The sequence below is a fragment of the Hyperolius riggenbachi genome, chromosome 5 (assembly GCF_040937935.1).
Source record: "Hyperolius riggenbachi isolate aHypRig1 chromosome 5, aHypRig1.pri, whole genome shotgun sequence".
NCBI classification, from domain to species: domain Eukaryota; kingdom Metazoa; phylum Chordata; class Amphibia; order Anura; family Hyperoliidae; genus Hyperolius; species Hyperolius riggenbachi.
Genome location: NC_090650.1, coordinates 266,369,588 through 266,390,365, shown reverse-complemented (window position 1 = coordinate 266,390,365; position 20,778 = coordinate 266,369,588). Strand labels below are relative to the sequence as shown.

Genomic DNA, 20,778 nt, shown 5'->3' with positions numbered 1-20,778 from the left:
GCAAGATTTTGAGCGGTTGGCAGGCTATTTCCCCTTATTTCATGTATTTACCGTAATTACATTGCTACCATTTGAATTATGTGTGTACTTATAAAATAAATAATTTGACCATGTGTGCAGAGCAGTGCTGCCACAAAGGTCTCTGACGGTATTGCATAGCAAAATATACTTCTGATTCAGCCAGAAACAATTTACAATTCCACTTGTGTTCATAAAAATGAAATGTTTTATCAGTTTGTTCCTGTATATTGCAATTCGCAAGGATTAATTGGACACATTTTTTATTGTGTGTGTTTTGTTTATATGTGCATAAGCATTCCGTGACACTTTTAGCAGAAACCAGTTAATAGAAGAGACAAAGTTTGGTGATGGTGAATGGATTTGTCTCTGTGGCGACAAAGAGTAGCAAAGCCTCTCACTTGCACAACTATTTGTTGCTGCAGCAAGGAGGGAAATGCTGGATGGTCTCATAGCAACTGTGCCCCTATTAGTGTACAGAAAGTACTGTCTCTAATGCCTGGCACACACCATGTAATATCCCATGAGATACACCAGTCAAATCGATTATTTCTGACAGGTCCAATCTAATTTCCGATCATTTTTCTGACCAGTTTTGTATAGAAGTGATTGGAAAATCTATCAAAAATCTGATCGGAAATCAGATCGGACCAGGGGCATAGCAATAGGGGTTGCAAAGGTTGTGACCGCATCAGGGCCCTGAAGGGCCCTCTCTCAATGCAGTATTAGCTCTCTATTGGCCCTGTGCTCATAATAATCACTTCTATAGATACTTTGAATAGTGGTATTCATTGACAAATTGTTCCCCATTCCCTTCTTGCACCTCTGACACTGTAGTTGCCACTGGCAGGTTTTTGTGCACCATATCAATTGTTATGTATACAGTGTTTGGGGGGGCCCAAAGTAAAACTTGCATCGAAGCCCACAGCTCCTTAGCTACGCCACTGGATAGGACCTGTCGGAAATAATCAATTTGACCCGTCTATCTGATGGGAAATTGCATGGTGTGTACCAATCATAAGGCTACCAAACAAAAAAGAAAGATTGTTAATTTTTTTTGTTTCTTTAAATTGAAAAAGATGTGCAGTATCCAACTAGATTTATGCCATTTTTTTATGAAAACAAGTATTTCCCATTAAATTTACACTGCTTTGGTTAATGCTTTTCACTACATTGTATAAACTACACTAAATTAATTATTTTTTTTTAACCTCCCTAGTGTTAAGCACGAACCTGATTCGTCCTAAAAAAACGAACTGCTATTGTTAAGGATGAGTCAGGCTCATCCAGCTGTTACACTTAAGGTGACCATACACCTGATGATTATAGGCTGAATCGACAGAGACAAATTTATCTCTAATCGAATCTGATTAGAGATAAATTTGTCTCTTGTCAATTCTGCCTATATTCAACAGGCCGATTCCCGTCCGATTTCAGCATGAAATCTTCAGGGAATCGGGTGAGCCCGCCGCGTCTGCACCGCCGCTGCCCCCGAATGTATAAATGTGCCCCCCGTGTGTGCATTTATATGTTACCTGTCCTGTTGTAGCCTCTGCGCTTTGTCCCGTAACCTCAGGGCGGCTATCCGTACATGCTACTGTTGCCTAGCGTCTAACGTCGGCGCATAACGTCTGACGTCAGACGCTAGACGCCAGTAGCATGTACGGATAGCCGCCCGGAGGCTACAACAGGACAGGTAACGTATAAATGCACACGGGGGCACATTTATACCTTGCGGCGGGGGTTTTGTCGTCTCGTTGCTCGTTCCGGAAATCAACACTGTACCGCCGCGCACCCGACCAAGCAACTTCGGCCCGACATCTTGCAGCATGCGCGATAGACAAAGCGAGACATTCCTTTCCTGAAATTGGTCGCTTTGTTGGTCGGGCATGCACTTGGCGGCAACGATTTTCATCCAATTCGATTATAGTAATCGAATTGGATGGTCGATCGGCTGCCAAGTTGCCTGATGTATGGACACCTTTACTCACCTGCGGCATTGCTGGCTGTGCGCTATCCCATGCCGGCACAATGCGACTTCCCTGTGCGCAGATTCCCATCTTCATAGTGGCGATTCCCGGTAGCGATCTCCTCTTCTTCATCTTCCATCCGCATCCTGTCCCTCCGGCATGTCCCTCTGATGATGCTGCATGCTCCCACTTGTGTGGGGCGCATGCATTATCATCAATTCAGGTGACAGATTCAAATTTTTTGTATTGAATTCAATACAAACATCTGTATTGGATTCAATATAAAAAAGTGTAAAAATAAAAAACACATTAAAGTAAAAAAAAAATGTAAATAAAAATTAAAAAAAAAATAATAAAAATAAAGAAGTGCTTTTTTTATATTGTAGGCAGGCTTGCAGGCAGCTTGCAAGACCACAACTTGCAAGCAGTCCGCAAAAATGCTTACAATATAAAGAAAGGCTGAAAAAAAATTGTGCCGCTTTTGAATCTATACAAATATGTCAGCCTGCTTTCCTACTCATTTGCACAGTAATTCAGCAGATGGACTGAGTGACTGCAGTTCAGTAAGTGCTTTTGTAAATAAAGTACTGAGAATCCCTTATGAGGGGATGGACTAGTCCAAAACCTGACAGATCTGTCAGATTTTTACTACCTAATGTGAATGACAGTGACATATGAAAAAAGTAATTTATACATCATATTACCCCAAGAGAATATAAACATTCATATGCATGGATTTTAAAGAGATTTTTCTTTCTTTCCTTTTCTTCTTTTTTTTTTTCCTTGGGGAAGAAAGGGGGGGGGGGGGTATCCAATGAGATACAAATAATTCAGAGTTGATGCAGAATTATGCAATTTGTTTAGGCAAGGCAAATGTATGCAGTTTTAATGTAAACTGAATCAAATGAAGCTGAGATGAGATTTAATTGAAGATGGTTTTGAAACCTATTTCCTATATTTATACCCTGCCAATGTATTATGGAGTCCTTTATAGAGTTCTTAGCACTTGTCCCAAGGGAGTTTCCTCCTAATGCCCATGTGACACTCATACACACTGCAGGATCACTTTAGTGAGATGCCAGATATGCCTTCAATATACTGTTTTACTCCTTTCAGTTCCACAATGTGCATAAAAGTGCTCCTGCTATTGTCCAATGACCAAACATATTCAGTATCACAGTTTATCAATGTCTTTGTGCACCGCACCAATAAGGCCGCACCCGGTATGCGCTGATAAAGGCACACTTAAGCATTAAGGACTTACTGTTCCTCAGTCCTTACATCTGTTTCGCAGGGTTTCTTTGCTGACTTAGAACCCTGGCCAGGGGCTCCATGCTCAGTTCACGCCATCTTCATCCCACCGCTACTGTACAGCTTATTGGCTACTTCTGGGTAACTGAACAGACCAATGTGGGTCCTCCTCAGGGAGGATTTCACCTGGGCGGCGGGAATCTGGGGGTCCACTTGCCTACACCCCCACTTTCTCCTGGGGACTATAGGTGGGATTGAGCCCCTTGTACATAATATGGAAAAGGGTTTGGGTGAGAGGATGAGGTTTTGCCACTTCTCCCTAGGGGGTCCCCTTGCCCACACCCCCACATTCTCCTGGAAACTGTAGGCAGACTGTAGGTGCGGTTGAGCCCCTAGTCCATAATATGGACAAGGGCTTTGGGGGAGAGGGTGTGGCCTTGCCACCCCTCCCTTCCAGAGCCCTTGCCCATATCATGGACTATATGGGTTAGTATAGCTCAGGGTGCAGAGCCCCGTGTGGTCCAGGCTCCAAATTCTGCCTATATCAGCCTGCATTGGTGACAGATGGTTAAAGAGGCATGGGAGGGGGGACCTCATGCTGTCTGTTTTCTAAAATTTATGAAATGTATACAAAACTTGGAACTTGGTGTATGTTAAAGTGTACTGCAGCAAAATGTAATTTTACCAAGTTTATAAACCATTTTTTCTTTAAACTTTATAACATTGATTTTCTCAAAAACTATGATGATGGGATGATAGGAGGCCAAATTTTACTATTGAATATGCAGTTTTTTGGGTCAGAACTATCCAAATTCGCACACACATGTTTGGCTTGAATGTAGCGTTGACCCAAATCCAAACAGCAACCTTTATATGTGGTGCACAATATATAGTTGTGTCATCCGCTCCTTAGAGCATGGTGACAAAAGGTTGGCTGCCTGAAAAACATCTTCCCAGTCCTCATTAGACACAGCAACTCCACTATTTACTCTTTGACTCTTCTGTAAGGCCTATTGCTTTTTGGGTAGCAATGAATTTATATGCTAGACCTATAAGGTGTTGAACTGGTGCATTCTGTATTTGCTCTATCACAGGGCAGGTAAAAGTGGGTATTGGAGCATTTGCAACCTGCCCAGAAAAAAACATGCTTTAATTGTGTACATCTAAATCTCTTTGTATGTGATATCATGGCTTTTTACCCTTCTATCTATACTTAAAAATATCCCTTCTTGGACAATTTGGCCAAAGAACAATACGCCTCTAGAAGAGTAGAAGATGTAGATTCCACAAGTGCTGGGTTTTTCCATAACAGGGTATGATACGCAAAGACTTCCTGCAACTTTATTTATTATGTACTAAACTGCTGCCTACTTCTATATTTTGTATATGTCTAGTAATTATTGGCAAGCATCTATATTCACACAATCAGAGGAAATATTAGGGGAATAACTATCAGCACTTGCACTTAAGAATAGTGCAAGAATTTTTTCAGCCATGACTAACAAGTGGAATCATGTCAAGGTCTATGTTTTGGAAGACGTTGCGGTTTATGTTTCATTGGAATCTGCGTGCCATTTTCAAGGCCATCCAGTATCTGTAAAAGGGTGTGCTTTCATCTGCACTCCTCCATGTAAACATTTCAGTTGAAATGATTAGTCAGGTGTGCAAAATCGACATTTATCACATGCTCAGTGTAAAAAACATAAATGTAACTATCAACGTAGCCGTGTTCACAACAGTATGTTAGGAGTTCCACTCTAATTATATATACAATATTTCTTATTAATGAGGAGCCATTAAAATAACAAAATACAAAAAAAATTACTAGGCTTACCTACTGCAAAAATGATGGCTGTCCTTATCATGTGACATATCCTGAAATAGCTGTATGCAAGTTATAATCAAGGACTCTTTTTAGAACAACAGCCAATTTTTTTCTTTGGTGGATAAGCAGTGGAATGGTCAAAAACACTTTAGGTTTTGATGGCTCTATGGGTTTCTGCCGAGTCTTTTCCCCTCAGTTCCTGTTCTTAGTGACAAGGGCACTGCAACAAGTAGTATGTAATATGAGTCAGTGAGAATGAAGAAAACACTCATCCTACAGGGCACTTTTGTTACTACATTATGGTTGACATTCAGTTTTGCTGCCTTCACTTTCTTTCCTACAAGCCCAGAGTTTTTCCACATTTTAACATTATTTTCTCTTTGACACAATCTTGTTTATAAAATAGCCTTGTTTTTAGCACAATGATTATTAGGTAATGCAAGGTCTAAAGCTGCTTACCTGCGCACAATTTGCCCTCAATTTGTGCCGCCCACCAGAATCAAGGCAAGACAAATATCGTTTATATTGCGCTTTTCTTCTGGCGCACTCAAAGGGCCAGAGCTGCAGCCACTAGGCAGTAGCAGTGTTACTGAGTCTTGCCCCAAAGTCTCCTACTGAACTGGCGCTGGCTTACTGACCAGGTCTCCTGTGTCAGATAAAGAGCCCTTAACCAGTACACTATCCAGCCTCTCCAAATCAAAGTTGATCTGCTAGTAACACTGTTGGCCCTAGTTTTGAATGGACACAATGCTAGCCAACAGCTGAGTGACATATTTTGTGTCTATAAAAAAGGGGAGGGGCTATGGCCCTGAAAGAAAGTAAAGAGGGGAGCAAAAGATTAAGCAACCTTGGCAGACCTTGACTGACACTTGCACACACGCTACATTCTCAGCCGAGGCACCCCAACCAACCTAGTCTGTTGTGTGAACAAGGTTAAAGGGTGTACCTCCTCCCTGCTCTATGTGCAATAAAGCATGTAACCTTCCCACACCCTCCAGAATGAGCTCATAAAAAGTTAGATGAAAGAGTAATAAGAAATAATTTCTTGGTGCAGATATAGAGCTTAATTCACTAAGCATTACCGCATTCTGTAATGCAGAAAATGGCTAATTTTAACATCTTGTCAAATGTTGATTCACTAAGGCTGAGACTGCATGAAAAATAAAATTACCGATTAGACAGGTAAATTACCGTGCAGTAAACACCTCAATAAATGTCAATTTACAAAGATTAGAGCATTTGGTAAAACAAATGATATGTTCAGCATTTTACCTCCATCCTGGAGCTGTCGGTAACTAACAATCATCCATTCGATAAAATGGACAGGCAAAGGAGACAACCAATAGAAGGAGCAGCCCCGATTCTACTCCTCACTCCATTAGTACTGATGTACTGCCAGGTGGGACATCAGAAAGTAAAAACAAACATGAGATGCAGGAGCAGGGCACATTCATGTGCCCATGTATAAACTGATACAGAAAGAGGGCCCTCTAGTGGCATGCATGTAGATCTAAAGAGATGCTGGGGATGCCTTTTACTGTTGCACTCTGTCACAATTGAGTTATTATGGTATTCATTATTGAGTCTCAGAAATGTTGACCATATCTGGATCACAAGGTTCGGACCAGTAAAAGGAAAGAGTAAGGATGGAATTCCTTAATAACTAATTAGAAAATGATTGCATAGGATCAGCTGTGACTCTTTAAAAACCACTTAACGACCGGCTAACGCTGACGGGCGTTGGCAGGTCGAAGTGGTGTTACCATGGGGCCGTTCCATGTCAGTTCACGGAGGGTGTCTCCGTGAACAGTCTGCGAGCCGCCGATCGCGGCTCGCAGGCTAAATATAAACACGCGGGGAAGAAATCCCCGCTGTTTACATCATACGGTAAAGGAGATCGGTGATCCCTGGCCTCTGATTGGCCGGGGATCGCCGGCATCTGATAGGCTGAAGCCTATCCTAGACGGCGCAGGACGCAGACCATAGCCTGCGGGAGAAGCAGGTAAGGGCAGAGAGGACGGAAATTGCTGCGTAGGGGGGCGATCAGACCCTCCCAGCAGGACATCCCCCCTAGTGGGGAAAAAAGGGGGGAAGTCTGGTCGCCCTGGCTCAATCCTGATCGGTGCTGCAGGCTGGAGAGCCCACACAGCACCGATCATAGCAAAATTCCCTGGTCCTTAAGTGGTTAAGGCACCCCTTAACATGGAAGTGGTAGCATCTGGTGAGTGAGCACTCCGATTTGAAATCACAGCGTATACTGATTTAACCATTTGTGAAGGACAACAGAATAGAACACATGCCCTTTGCCATTGTCTTTGACTTATAAATCTGAAGCAGATTTCCTTGTCTGCACTCTGCATCTTTTAGTAAATGAAAAAAAGATAGCATGGTTTGGTCCTGAAAAACGACCCATGTACTCTTAGAGTGACCCCTGTTTACATTTTTGTGTGGAAACGTATAGTCTGGACCCCCCACTATCCAGTTTTGTTAGTAGTTGGGCAAAATCCAGAACTCAGTTGCTCTGAAAAAAAAAAAACATTCATTAATGAATAAATGTTCTATAATTGAAGTGTGCTCCTTGGTATGTAGCATCTCCATGCAACTCTGTAACTTGTCAGCCATGATGTAAAATCTACTGTCAAAGCTTTCGACAAATAAGATGTTCCAGGTCTGTCTAGTCTTAGTTTACTGACACAAGAGAATGTTTTGTCTGAGGAAAAAAGAAAAACACATTTTGTTCAGGCAATTATACCTCCGGGGAATAGATCAGCTCCAAGCAAAATGGGCATGTCTTTCTACTTTACAAATAACCAGAAAATGATGGTAGATTTTGTCTAATTATTGATCTGCGATAAATGTAAGTAAGCCATGCAGCAATCAGTGAAGTCAGTAACCTGTTTCTCATTGTACAGAGAGTAACTTCAGAGGAAGAACAGAAAGCAAGCCTTTCAAGCATAACGCTTTCTGATGGTAGCCATTAATTGGGAATGATTGGCCTGCAGGGATATGTGTTAGCAAGACGAACTGCGTTCTGTCCTGCCGGAGAAATCTTGCGAATACCACAACAACTTTAAAATACTTTCAGCTATTGTAGAGATGTCTGGAGCATTAGTTCCTGCCAGCCGCTTGACAACCTAATTTGTCATAGGCTGCAGAACCACAAATATGCACAGCACTGCGCTAATGACGGCTTTTGTTCATGGGGAGTGATAGGAGAAAGGGATACCCATAATTACTCACTTTTCAGTCCGTAACTGTAACAGCAGCGAGAAGAGAAGGTCAATAAGGAAAGTAGTTTGGTGACAAGAAGTATATAATATGACTGAATTACATTTTTCAAAAGTATTTTGGAATTATGTTTTTGACATATTAGTGGAAGCTATGTCATAAGGAAGTTTGTAATTCTATCTCATGAGTAGCTGCAAACAAATAGAACAAGGACAATTATGTTTAGTTTGTCTTGTATTCACAGCAATGGCTTTTCTAGTTACTATACAGCAAAGTCCCGAGTATCCGGCATCGCTGGATATCATCTGATGCCAGATGAATGTGCTTGCCACTGGCTTGGGCAACCAGTCGAAAAAGCACAAACCTCCCTCCCTAAATACTGAGCCTCAAGCAATGTCTAGCAGCCTTCCTGCATCACCTGACAAGCTCCTACAGCTCCTAATGGCTACTGGCTTCCTCCATGCACGGAAGCCTGCGTGTCATCTGACCCGCATCAAGTCACGTGACATTCTGACTTGCAAGCACGGAAGCCAATAGGAGCCCACTAGGTGCTGCAGGAAGACTGCTAGACATCACCGAAGGCTCGGTAAGTATTTGAAAATCTCAAAACCCGCTTGTAATGAATAGCGGAGATGCCGCCGCGCGGTCTGGCGGCGGGGCGGCTGTCTCTGCGTTCAGACCCGCGGTTTCCGCACAGCAACATGTGTCTGGTTTGCCTGGGCCTTCTAGTGCACACAGATGGAGAGCTACGCGCACGACAGAAGACAGGACCTTTATGCCAGCAGGAGAGGTATCAGCTGATCAGGACAATCAGCTGATCCCAGCGGAACTCCTGATTGGTTGAGTGGCTGGGGGCGGCGCTGCGGAGTGCTGTAGTATATATAGATCTTGCTTGTCAGTTGCTGGTTGTCTGCCGTTGCGAATACTTACGTGTGAGCACTCAGACCTCAGTCAGATCCTACAGTGTGTTAGAACCAGTTGGAACTGGGAATTCACACTTAGCCAGATTCCGCTCTTGATGTTTACTGTGTTATACTTTAGACCAGTTCCAGGGTGTTGAGACCAAGGACCTCACACCCAAGCTTAGGATTACTGTATTTTTACTGTTTTATACTGTAGACCAGTTCCAGGGTGTTGAGACCAAGGACCTCACACCCAAGCTTAGGTTTACTGTGTTATTACTGTGTTATAATGTAGACCAGTTCCAGGGTGTTGAGACCAAGGACCTCACACCCAAGCATAGGATTACTGTGTCATTACTGTGTTATACTTTAGACCAGTTCCCGGGTGTTGAGACCAAGGACCTCACACTCAAGCATAGGATACTGTGTTATGCTCTAGACTAGTTCCCGGGTGTCGAGACCAAGGACCTCACACCTCAGACTAGGATTGTCCTTTATATCTGTTATGACCTCTGGCTCTGTTGACCTCTCTCTTGCTTTCTGATTCGGTACCTCTGCCTATCTGTCTACCAGTTGCCGACCTTGCCTGTACCCGATTACCGAATCAGCCTTCTGTCTCTGTACCTTATCTGCTCGTGTGTTGCCGACCTGGCCTGTCTGACCCTTCTGACTGTCACTCATCCCTTGAGTGCTCAGTCTGTCTGTACTACCCGTGACACTAATCCCCCAGGTGTCAGTTAGCTGCAAGGACCTCCTGCTCCTCAGAGAGTCCTTCCTGCAGTTCAGCCAGTGGCCTCTACCCCATAGGAGCCCACTGGCTGCAGTACAGTCTGATTCCCAATCCATCTGGGAATCCTTGGCTGCAGTACAGTCTGATTTCCAGTCCATCAGGGAATCACTGGCTGCAAGATTATATCTATCTCCTCCTCTTAAAGAGATAGTCCCTACACAGCCAGAGGCCACCTGCTCCTCAGGTGGTCACTGGTTGTAGTAGTATCTGTGTCTCTCGCTCCACAGGAGATAGCCTCTCAGTTGCACCAAGCACTTACACTTCTTTAGGTGTCCAGAGGTTAGTCATACTTGTATTATTGGTGATTCTGCAGATCATCCATAATCAGGTATACATCTGTATTTTTGGTGATACTGCAGATCACCAAAAATCAGATACTCTCTGTGTGCTGACACCGATCGTTACACTGCTGAAAGCAAAGTCCCTGTTATCACTAAGGCATGCCGGTTAGTTGAGACCTCCGGTTGCCTGAGTTTCAGATAATGTATACAAATTGAACTTGAGAGTCACTCCCAGCTGTGTGTGTTGCTGTTGGACATTGTTTATCAGAAACACACATGCTTGGACTGGCTGATCATTCATGTTTTCATTTTAGCAATAGAAAGATGAGATGGGAATGGCACCAGCATCTCTGACACCAGCCTTTCATGGGGAAAACACAGCAAATAGCTTGGAGATTCCAAACTGTCACTTGTGAGCCCCCAGTGCCCTGAACAAAACCAGCTTATCAGAAAGTCCATGGATGTCCATGAAAACTGGCATCTGGGTACCAACTACATGGCAGCAATGCTGATCTTTTGGCTTCAGTAGTATCTTTGTCATAGTCAGACCTCAACCTAACTAGCGTGCATTCTAATGGGCAGGGAGGGGGAGGTGGTTGGACGCTACTTAATACTGTGAGTGTAAAGTCTTCAAGTACCCAGAAATATGAAATGGCAGTGAGGAAATTAGCTTATGTCCATGGTGGCTACATACATACTGTGTGAATCAACTGATATTTGACAGTACAGCAAAGTCCACATTTTTCTGGAACTCAGGCAACTGGTTCTTATGACATTATCTAATAAATATTGATTTCTAGGAATTTAACAAAAAATAAATTAGTTTCTTATAAGACACGATTTACATCATGTTTGAAGTGAAAAGCTCAATACTGATACATAAAACATGCTCACTAAACATCGATAAGACAGCTGTGCGGAGACATCTTATGTAGTACATTATCCTAGCGACATGAGAGTTACTCAGATCGCACAGGTCGAGCTGATTGGGTAATGCACGCTAAACAGCTGGCACAAGTAACATGCATGCAGCAATCTTATGAATGTTTAGTGAATTTAGCTTATAGAATGATGCTGCACAATTGTTAGGTATTTCAAGACAATCAATTGTCTTATTGAATTCCTTACAAACTTAGACGTTTTCTTCTTTTTTTAGCAGAAACCACAAACCATGTACTGTCTGGAGGAGGAAGTGTGGAATTTTAGAAAACTTTATCAGATTTTACACCCCCCTCTTAGCATAGCAGAGAATCCATGTTTATATACTGTATAAGGCAGTAAATAAACATCTCTGAAGGCCCTTTCACACTGGTGCGGTGCGTTGCGGCAATTTACCACACTACTACCGCAGGGCAATGAAAGTCTTTGGGTGCTTTCATATTACCTGCGGTGCGGTGCGCTGGTGCGTTGCTCAATCTGACACACTTCCAAAAGTATGTTAGCGCACGTAGCTAGTCGACATGCAGCATACCAGAAGTAATGTAAGTCTATGGCAATGCAGGGATTTGAAAAATGTTGGCGGCGGCGGTGTGGCGATGTTGCGAAATGCATGCGCGGAAGCGTATTTTTACAGTACGCTTCTGTGCACTTCCGTGTTTCCAAAATAGGAAGTGACCTAAATCGAGTGTCACTTCCTGTTTGGATGAGAGCCAGACGGGGAATAACACATAGTAACACGGTATTCCCTGAAGGCCTGTTTTTGGCAGGCAGTGCTGCAGGCACGCGTCATCGCAACGCTAACGACAGTCTGCAGTATGAAGCCAGCCTAAAGGCTGTTAAAGTATAAATTCAATTAGCTTTTTCACTACACAAATCACACATTGGATCATGAAATAGTGAATTCCCTGAGTATCAGATGTTGGAAAACATTTAACGAGTGGATTAGGTGAAATAACATTAAATTATCGGTGCTTTGTTAACTAAATAGACCTATTTTACCCTCTGCAACATGCCTATTGCCAGAGTAAGAATTTATGGCATTTTGAGTTTTAACTTTACATCAGAAACAGAAATAGGCTGGGCTGCTCTTATTCCAAATACTATCATCTTCACAATATGAGCCTAACTTTATAAAATATTTCAAGATACAGGTACAGAAGGTATCCAGACCAGGTCCTCTCAACATACAGATTTGGCTTTTCCAGGTAACATACTTTTTTATGTTACATAACCAATCATATCGATCCCCAACATCCTACAGGAGCTAAATAGATATGGAGACAAATGTGGGATATCTGTGATTATAAATGTTTCATGTCTCTAGTAATGCAGAGGATCTATATAACTTTATTTAGAAAAACACCAAGGCTGAGAGGCTGAGGGTTGTGGTATAAAAGCTGAAGAGATGGGATATTAAGTTATTTTCATAGCCAGGTCATGTAAATATATTCGAAAAATGAATGTGTTACTTAGAATTTTGTTGCTTCTTCAGATTATTTCTGTCAAAATACCACCAGTTTTTTTTCATAGTAATGAGATCCTATTCGTACAATTTGTCTGAAACAAAACACACCAAGAATAGCTTTGTATACACTATGTACATCCAAATAAAATTGTGGTCTTGGTTTACTATTATTATTGATTTATAAAGCGCCAACATATTCTGTGGTGCTGTACAAAGTAAGAAACGCACATGGGGTACATTATATAGACAAACTGAATACACCAATATACAAAATACATAATTAGTGGCAAAATACAGAACTGATACAAAATACAGAATTGATAATGACAGTGACAACTGTAACATGATGAATAAAATGTATAATGAATTCCAAGACACAAAAGAGGGAGAGAGCCCTGTCCTTGCCAGCTTACAATCTAAAGGGTATATAAGATCTCAGAATATATTTTAAAGTTGTATATACATATTTATACATATTTTTGGGGTAAAAAAAACAAATCCATTGGTCTAATACTACTTGGCTCAGCAATGAGCTTTTTAATGGTATCTGGTAAGGTATTCCTTCCTACAGTAAGGACACTGCCAAGCTTTGAAGAACCTGTGTGATCCGACAAACCAGGACTGGATTATTTTAAAAACTGTCTGTTCTTAAGCACCAATTGTTTTCAGACTGGTAGTTGAGATCAGCGACCAGGGATGATTAGGGAAGTTTATCACAAATGCTGGAGGCAGGATATGCACTACTGAACATGGATCATTTAGAAAGAAAAACCATTCGATCAGGCACTGCAGTTGTTGCTAATTTATTTAATATCCAAGTATTGTGCAGTGAATTGCAAAATAGTTGCTGCATACAAACGGTAGGTACATAGTTAGCAGTCATTCAGATGATGCATTAATAACATCATAAGTAGTGGCAATTGTATCCTACCATTGCTGAGGTAGATGGCAGTGGGTGCAGGGCAAAAAAGGGAAGCCTAACTGGTCCATTAGTGGATCAGTCTCAGAGGAGGCACCATCGTGCAAACGGCCGTTAGCCCTTTTTTTGCCCTGCACCCACCACCATCTACCTCATCAATGGTAGGATACAGCTGCCACTTCTTTTGATGTTATTAATGCATCATCTACAGTAAATGACTACTAACTATGTACCTACCGTTTGTATGCAGCAATTATTTTGCAATTCACCGGACAATACTTGGATATTAAATAAATCAGCAACAACTGCAGTGCATGATCAAATGGTTTTTATTTCTAAATGATCCATGTTTTGCATGTTTAAAAAAATTATGAGGATGCAGGATTCATACAAACACTGAGGTAATCGTTTGTGACCTGTACCTCCCATCATCCCTATCTCCTCCTATTGAGACTGTAAATCTTGGAGTGCCGGCTTTTGCACACCTCTTTGATCCTATGCAGTACTGAACACCTGCGTTTGTCACTCGTCTTGATATTGAACACCGTTACCACCGTGCACCCGATCAAGCACATCAGCCATACATCTTGCAGTAGGCCGGATTTACCTCACATGAGCTCATAGGCACAGATGTCCTGGCACCAGGGGTGTAGCAATAGGGGTTGCAGAGGTTGCGGCCGCATCGGGGCCTTTGGGCCAGAGGGGCCCTGTAGGGCCCACCCTGAACTTCAGTATTAGCTCTCTATTGGTCCTGTGCTCATAATAATCACTTCTATAGATACTTTGAATAGTGGTAATCATTAACTAGCTGTTCCCCATCCCCTTCTTGCACCTCTGACACTGTAGTTGCAATTGGCAGGTTTTGATGCGCCATATCAATTGTTATGTATAGAGTGCTGGGGGGCCCAATGTAAAACTTGTATTGGGGCCCACAGCTCCTTAGCTATGCCACTGACTGGCACCTTAGACTTCGCCCTCCATGAACCAACAAACCCTCGCCAAACTGCACCGCAAGTGTGCTGGCTGGCCCAGCTGTCACTTCTCCCTTACTTCCCTTTGCTCGTCATAGGTAAATATAGGTGTCCCTTAGTATTAGGTAGCCAGAAGTACCTTCAAAACTAGAGTTGTCCCCAAGAATTAGGTAGCCAGAGGTGCCCTCAGTATTAAGTAACTAAAGGTACCCCTGACTGAAGGGGGACCTCGTCAGTGGAACGCAGAGAGCAGACCGCGTAACCTCTCATTTACATCATTTACACTCTCATCAGGACTCTGCATAGGGAAGGAGGGAGGAAAGCACTCAGGGAGGGGAGTGAGCCACCTTTCCAACCTCAGGCGTCTGTAGGCACGTTCCTACAGTGACTTATGGTAAATTCGGCCCTGTCTTGCAGCATGTCCAGTCGATACATGTGACCAATTTTGGCCCAAAATTGGTTGAATCGTCAATCGGGCATGCTCTTGGTGACACTAATTTTTATCCGATTGGATCATAATAATCAAGTTCGATGGTTGACCGTCAGACAAGTCGCCTGATGTATGCCCATCTTCACATTTTTAGAATGATGTCAACAATGGCAGAATTTTTTAAAATTTTATTTTAAAGTCTTAAGCTGTGTATTTACGTTAGATGAAACTTGGTCGAGGTGGCTGATAATGACCACCTCTGCTGAGAATCCAGAGTATGTACAGCAGCCACCGCCCCCCTCAGCCACTCGGCCAATGATCAGTCTGTTCTCCCCACTTACTCCACCCACAGCGTGATGTCATACCTGAGCCGCTCCGTAGGCCTTCTTCCCTCCCCCTTTCCGCATAGAAACAGAACAGGTAAGCAATGCATCTTTACAGCCTCGACCCTTCAATGTCGTCCAGGGGATCGCGTTCCAACTCCCGCTAGGCAACATGCCATGTAAATGTGTACAAGGCTTAAGATGATTTTAAAGAAGTTGATATTTTTTCCTTTTAACAAAAAATGTTATTAATAAGTTAATGTATTCATAATTTTTATTATTGGTAGTTGTAATTACAATTTCTAATTACTATTATTTGTCTCTTTTTATATTTATATTATATAAGTAAGTGAACCGCATGTGTCGCTTTGATCTACTAATTAATTTTGGTCTACAAATTCATTTTCAGTACGTATTATAGTATCTTTATATACTTGATTTCTATTTACTGGTATATAAGAATCTTTTGTATATGTTTCACTGACACTGTTCTTACGTTAAGATACTTTTATATTCCCCTGCGAAAGTAAAGTTTACGGAGTTCAAGATTTTGGTTTAAATAATAATAATAATATTTTTACTAATTAAATAATAATAAATGGACCATAGAGTGCAGACATACAAAAAGTTGATCACTTATCTGTGAACTAGATCAAAAGTAAAATATCTTTTTTGTGTGCAAATTCATTGGATTCCTCAGGTGTCTTCCTATCTTCTTATCTACTACCCCGGAGTTATCAGCAGAAGTTCTTCTCCTTTGCTTGTTGGCCACATGCACACACTTTGCACACGCTTCCCTTTTCAGAGGTTCCTGGGCCATATGCATTTAACTTTTTCTCCTGTGTTTTCTCCTAGGTGATATTTTTACAACTTATTATAAAATGCCTTTTAACCAGCAAGAAAATACTCAAAATAAATGTGATAGTACTTTTCACCAACTTTTGGTTACATTTTCAATTGTAAAATGCTGAAAATTTAGTTTACAGAAAAGATGAAAATTATCTCTTAGGAAATAACTCAGGTAAAAAAAATCAATTGCATATGGGCCCCTGTCTCTTCGAATCAAGACTTTCTGCCTAAATCCTGCTGCAGACACTTCTCAGAGATCTTTGTCAAAGGACTTCAGCTTTTTTTCTTCTTCGTGCCAGAGAGTTGATACTCTACCTGCTTTGCAACTTCGTTACAATCAATCTGGTCAGGAAAAATCAACAATCTCTGAATCAAAGCTGTTAATTTGGCCGCTGGCCGCCGCCTGATATTATGGGTACCACATATGGCGCCAATTCATCAAGCATTACGGCATTTGGTATGAATTAGCAAAAATCTAAAATACCAAATGCTGTATTTTCCTGACTTTTGTTTTTTTTTTAATCGCACAGCCTTTGATGAATTGATGCTATACACCGCAATGTTAAATGTGATTATGTCGGCGCTCAGGTAGTTATTTCACAATTATGTAACGGCAATAGCGGTAGAGGGCGTTCTTAGCAACAAAGGAGGCACTCATATCGGCAAACATTGCGGCGCAGGGGGTAGGTTAGGCATCATTAGAGGGTGGGTTGAAGTGAGAATAGGGTCAGGTTAGGCAATAGTTAGCGATAGTAGAATATTGATAATTAATCGGTATACTACAAACAGCTACTGTATTCCCATGCACATTTCCTCAGTGCCCTTTTCTGAAAGGCAATTGTAGTGATTTTCCTTCCATGGCCTATCCACAGAGAGTTTGCATGGATGCTCAACAGCAAGCCCTCATGCTTTTCAGACACCTGCTCTTCTATAGCAAAGCTGTCCCTAAAAATGTACCTACTGTATGTTCTTGTGATCATCATTGCTTGGTGAAAACTCCACAAGGTAAATGTATTTCCTGCTAAGTTTGCATTTAGCCCCAGAACAAGAATTTAACATATATGATCTTTTTCATTTCAATGAATCCTGTCACTCTGATCTTAGGCCCCTGAAAAAGTAACATGCGAAGATAGCTCATCTTTTTTGTTTAAAAGAGAACGAAAGAAAAAAGACATTCCCAGTAACAGACATATTAATGTATGAGGGCACCTGAAAAACACACATCACAGCATGCTTCCTTGTCTAGCTGCATCAAAGCAGGATGATCGGACTAGCTGGGGACTTAAATTACAGCAATCAATGAGAACAGGGATAGCTTGCACAATGGAACTGATACACATAAGGGCAGAATTGGTAAACAATGTAGCTAGCATAGATAGGGACGGATGTGAGTTTTGTTGTGCAATGAAATGTGTTCTAAAGTTTGTTGGATCAGAGTATAAAAGAACACATTGCATGTACACCTGCTGAAACAAAGAGATTGTACAGCTTCAAAAAACATATACACAAACACAATTCTATGGCAGCCAGGTGTGGAATCAAACCAACAGCTATAGCATTTTTATTCTGTCTTTTCTGGTGGATAAATCTACTAAAGCAGAACCACGGGCTGTTAAAGGCGGACCTGAACTCAGAACTTCCTCTCTGCTTACACACTCCTAGGAGTGCTTGTTCACCATGAGTTTGCTGGGTAGTCTGGAAGTCTGGGTTTTTTTAAGTCCTACTCTATAGAGCCACATTAATCCATGCCATGCACTGATGAGGATCAACCAATCCGAAACAGTCTGTGCAACGATCGGTGTAGCAGAGAGGATCTGATTACCGGCGATCTGCAGTATCACCGAGAATGCAGATATATACCCGATTATAGATGATCTGCAGTATCACCGATAATCAGATATATCTCTAACCTCTGGACACCTGAGTAATATATGAGTGTTTGGTGCAACAGTAATACTTTGAGGAGAGCACCCTTACAGTGGGTGCGAGGCAGTAGGAGGTACTGCCCTGAGAACAGATTCCTTCCAAAGGCCTGAGGCTCCCCAAGGGGCGGAGCCAGGCTGAGAGCAGGAAGGATAAGAGAGTGAGTGAAACCAAAGAGAAGTGTCACTGACAGGTCTGTGAACTATTTCCCAACAGGAGAAAATAGTTCTCGAGGTCGGACAGGCCAGGTCGGCAACAGACTGACAAATCAGGTACAGAGACAGGAGACAGATACGGAATCATAAGACTAGCCGAGTTTGGCAACAGAGTATCAGAATGACAAAGGTACAAAATCAGAGATCAGAAGAATGGTCAGGAAAGCAGAAGGTCATAACAAATAATCAACAATTCCTAGACTAAGGTGTGGGTTCCGTGATCATCAACACCTTGGAAACTGGTCTAGATAATAACACAATGATAACAGAATTTCCTAGACTAAGGTGTGAGCTCCGTGATCATCAACACCTTGGAAACTGGTCTAATATAACACAGATACTGACAGGGTCTGAGTGCTACCACGTACCAACGCCAGACATCAGAGGAATGACCAGCACCCAGTATAAATACATCAGCTCTCACTTGCGCCTCCCCTAAGTGCTGGACCAATGAGAACTGAAAGAATTGTCAGCTGACCGGCCCGGTCAGCTGACACCCTTCTGGCTGTCATAAATGCTCTGCCTCTCCGCACGCGCACGCGTCCTTCTGAACAAGTGTGGACTATCAGTCCCAGCCACACCAGCCATGTGTTGTAATGCCTCTGCTGTTTTGAATGCGGAATCCGCCGCAGCGCTGTCCGAGCGTGCGGCGTTCTCTCCGCATTCAGCAGTACTGAGAGAGGCAGGCCTATGCGTGCAACCCGCCGCGTCGGACGCGGAATCCGCCGCCCTGTTCTCTGGGCATGCGGCAGTTTCTCTGCATTCCGTCAGGCCAGTGAATGCAGGTCCCTGCGCGCAAGCTGCCGTGTTGAAAGCGGAATCAGCCGCCTGACTCTGAGTACTTGCGGCGGCTTTTCCGCGTTTTCTCACAGTACCCCCCCCCCCGAGGAGTGGACTCCGGACAGCTCCCACCCGGTTTCTCAGGATATCGAGCGTGGAATTCCCTTCTTAATCTGTCCGCATGCGTGCGACACTCAGGTACCCATGTTCTCTCCTCAATACCATACCCCTTCCAGTGCACCAGATACTGTACTGAGTTCTGCACCACCCGTGAGTCTAAAATCTTTTCTACTTCGTACTCAGGTTGGTCGTCTACCATCACAGGAGGAGGAGGAGTGACACCCACATGGACTGCTGGTTTAAGCAGGGACACATGAAAAGATCTTACACCACGCATGCTGGCAGGAAGATCAATGGCATAAGTAACATTGTTGATCTTCCTGGTTACAGAGAAGGGACCCACAAACCTGGGACCTAATTTGGGCGAGGGTTGTTTCAGGGTCAAATGACGTGTGGAGACCCAGACCAGATCTCCTGGTCGGAACCTCCACTCCACGGATCGTCTCTTGTCAGCTTGACCTTTCTGACTCTGAAAAGCTTTCTCCAAATTATTTCTCACGATTCCCCAAACGGCTTTAAATGATTTTTGCCAAGCCTCCAGAGCTGGAAACGGAGTGGAAGCTACTGGCAATGGGGAGAACTTGGGCAACTTTCCGGTTACCACCTGAAACAGAGAAAATCCAGAGGAAGAGCTTTTCAAATTATTGTGCGCAAATTCTGCATAAGGCAAGAACTTGACCCAATCATTTTGCGCATCCGCCACATAACACCTTAAAAACTGTTCCAAGGACTGATTAACCCTCTCCGTCTGACCATTAGTCTGTGGGTGGTAGCCCGACGAAAATGACAGTTCCATGCCCATTTGATGACAAAATGCCCTCCAGAATCTAGAAACAAATTGGACTCCCCGATCTGACACTATGTTTTCCGGAATGCCATGCAGTCGGAAAACGTGGATGATGAACATATCGGCCAACTCCTGGGCCGAGGGGAGTCCTTTCAGGGGCACAAAATGGGCCATTTTACTGAAACGGTCGACTACCACCCAAATGACCGACATGCCTTCAGACCTCGGAAGCTCACCCACAAAGTCCATGGACAAATGGGTCCATGGTTCACTCGGGGTGGGCAAAGGCTGCAACGTTCCCACAGGTGCCAGACGGGAGGGTTTGCTTTTAGCACACACTGCACACTCTCTAACATACTCCTTGCAGTCTGTTGCCAGAGAAGGCCACCAAGCGCACCTAGCAACCAAGTCTTGTGTTCTGGAAGCCCCCGGATGCCCAGCATTCTTGTGCGAGTGAAACAATTGCAAAATCTGGAGGCGAAATGGCAGTGGTATAAACATAACCCCTTCAGGCTTACCCTCAGGGACATCCTGCTGGAAAGGACTTAAAGTCTCTGTCCAGTCTTTCCAGGTTTCTGTGACTCCCAGCAATACTCTCTGTGGGACAATGGTCTCTGGGTCTGAGGGCTGTGCTGTCTCCGGCTCAAAACATCTGGACAAGGCATCCGCCTTAATGTTTTTACTCCCTGGAGTATACGTAATTACGAATCTAAATCTCGAGAAAAACAGCAACCACCGAGCCTGTCGGGGACTCAATCTCTTAGCCCCCTCAATGTATTCCAAATTTTTGTG

At 43.1% G+C, this 20,778-nt stretch overlaps 1 long non-coding RNA gene across 2 annotated transcripts in view; it reads right to left on the bottom strand.

Moving 5' to 3' along the window:
* The window catches only part of LOC137517641 (uncharacterized), an 84,956-nt gene that overhangs the window by 7,973 nt on the left and 56,205 nt on the right, over positions 1-20,778 (bottom strand). Inside the window, exons 4-5 of one of the 2 annotated variants that reach the window (XR_011020606.1) lie at positions 5,074-5,284; positions 2,011-2,253 (exon numbers count right to left, since the gene is read on the bottom strand). This is a non-coding gene — a long non-coding RNA (uncharacterized lncRNA). Of the gene's footprint in view, positions 1-2,010; positions 2,254-5,073; positions 5,285-20,778 lie in introns of those variants that run through there. The other variant, XR_011020605.1, reaches the window with a different exon arrangement.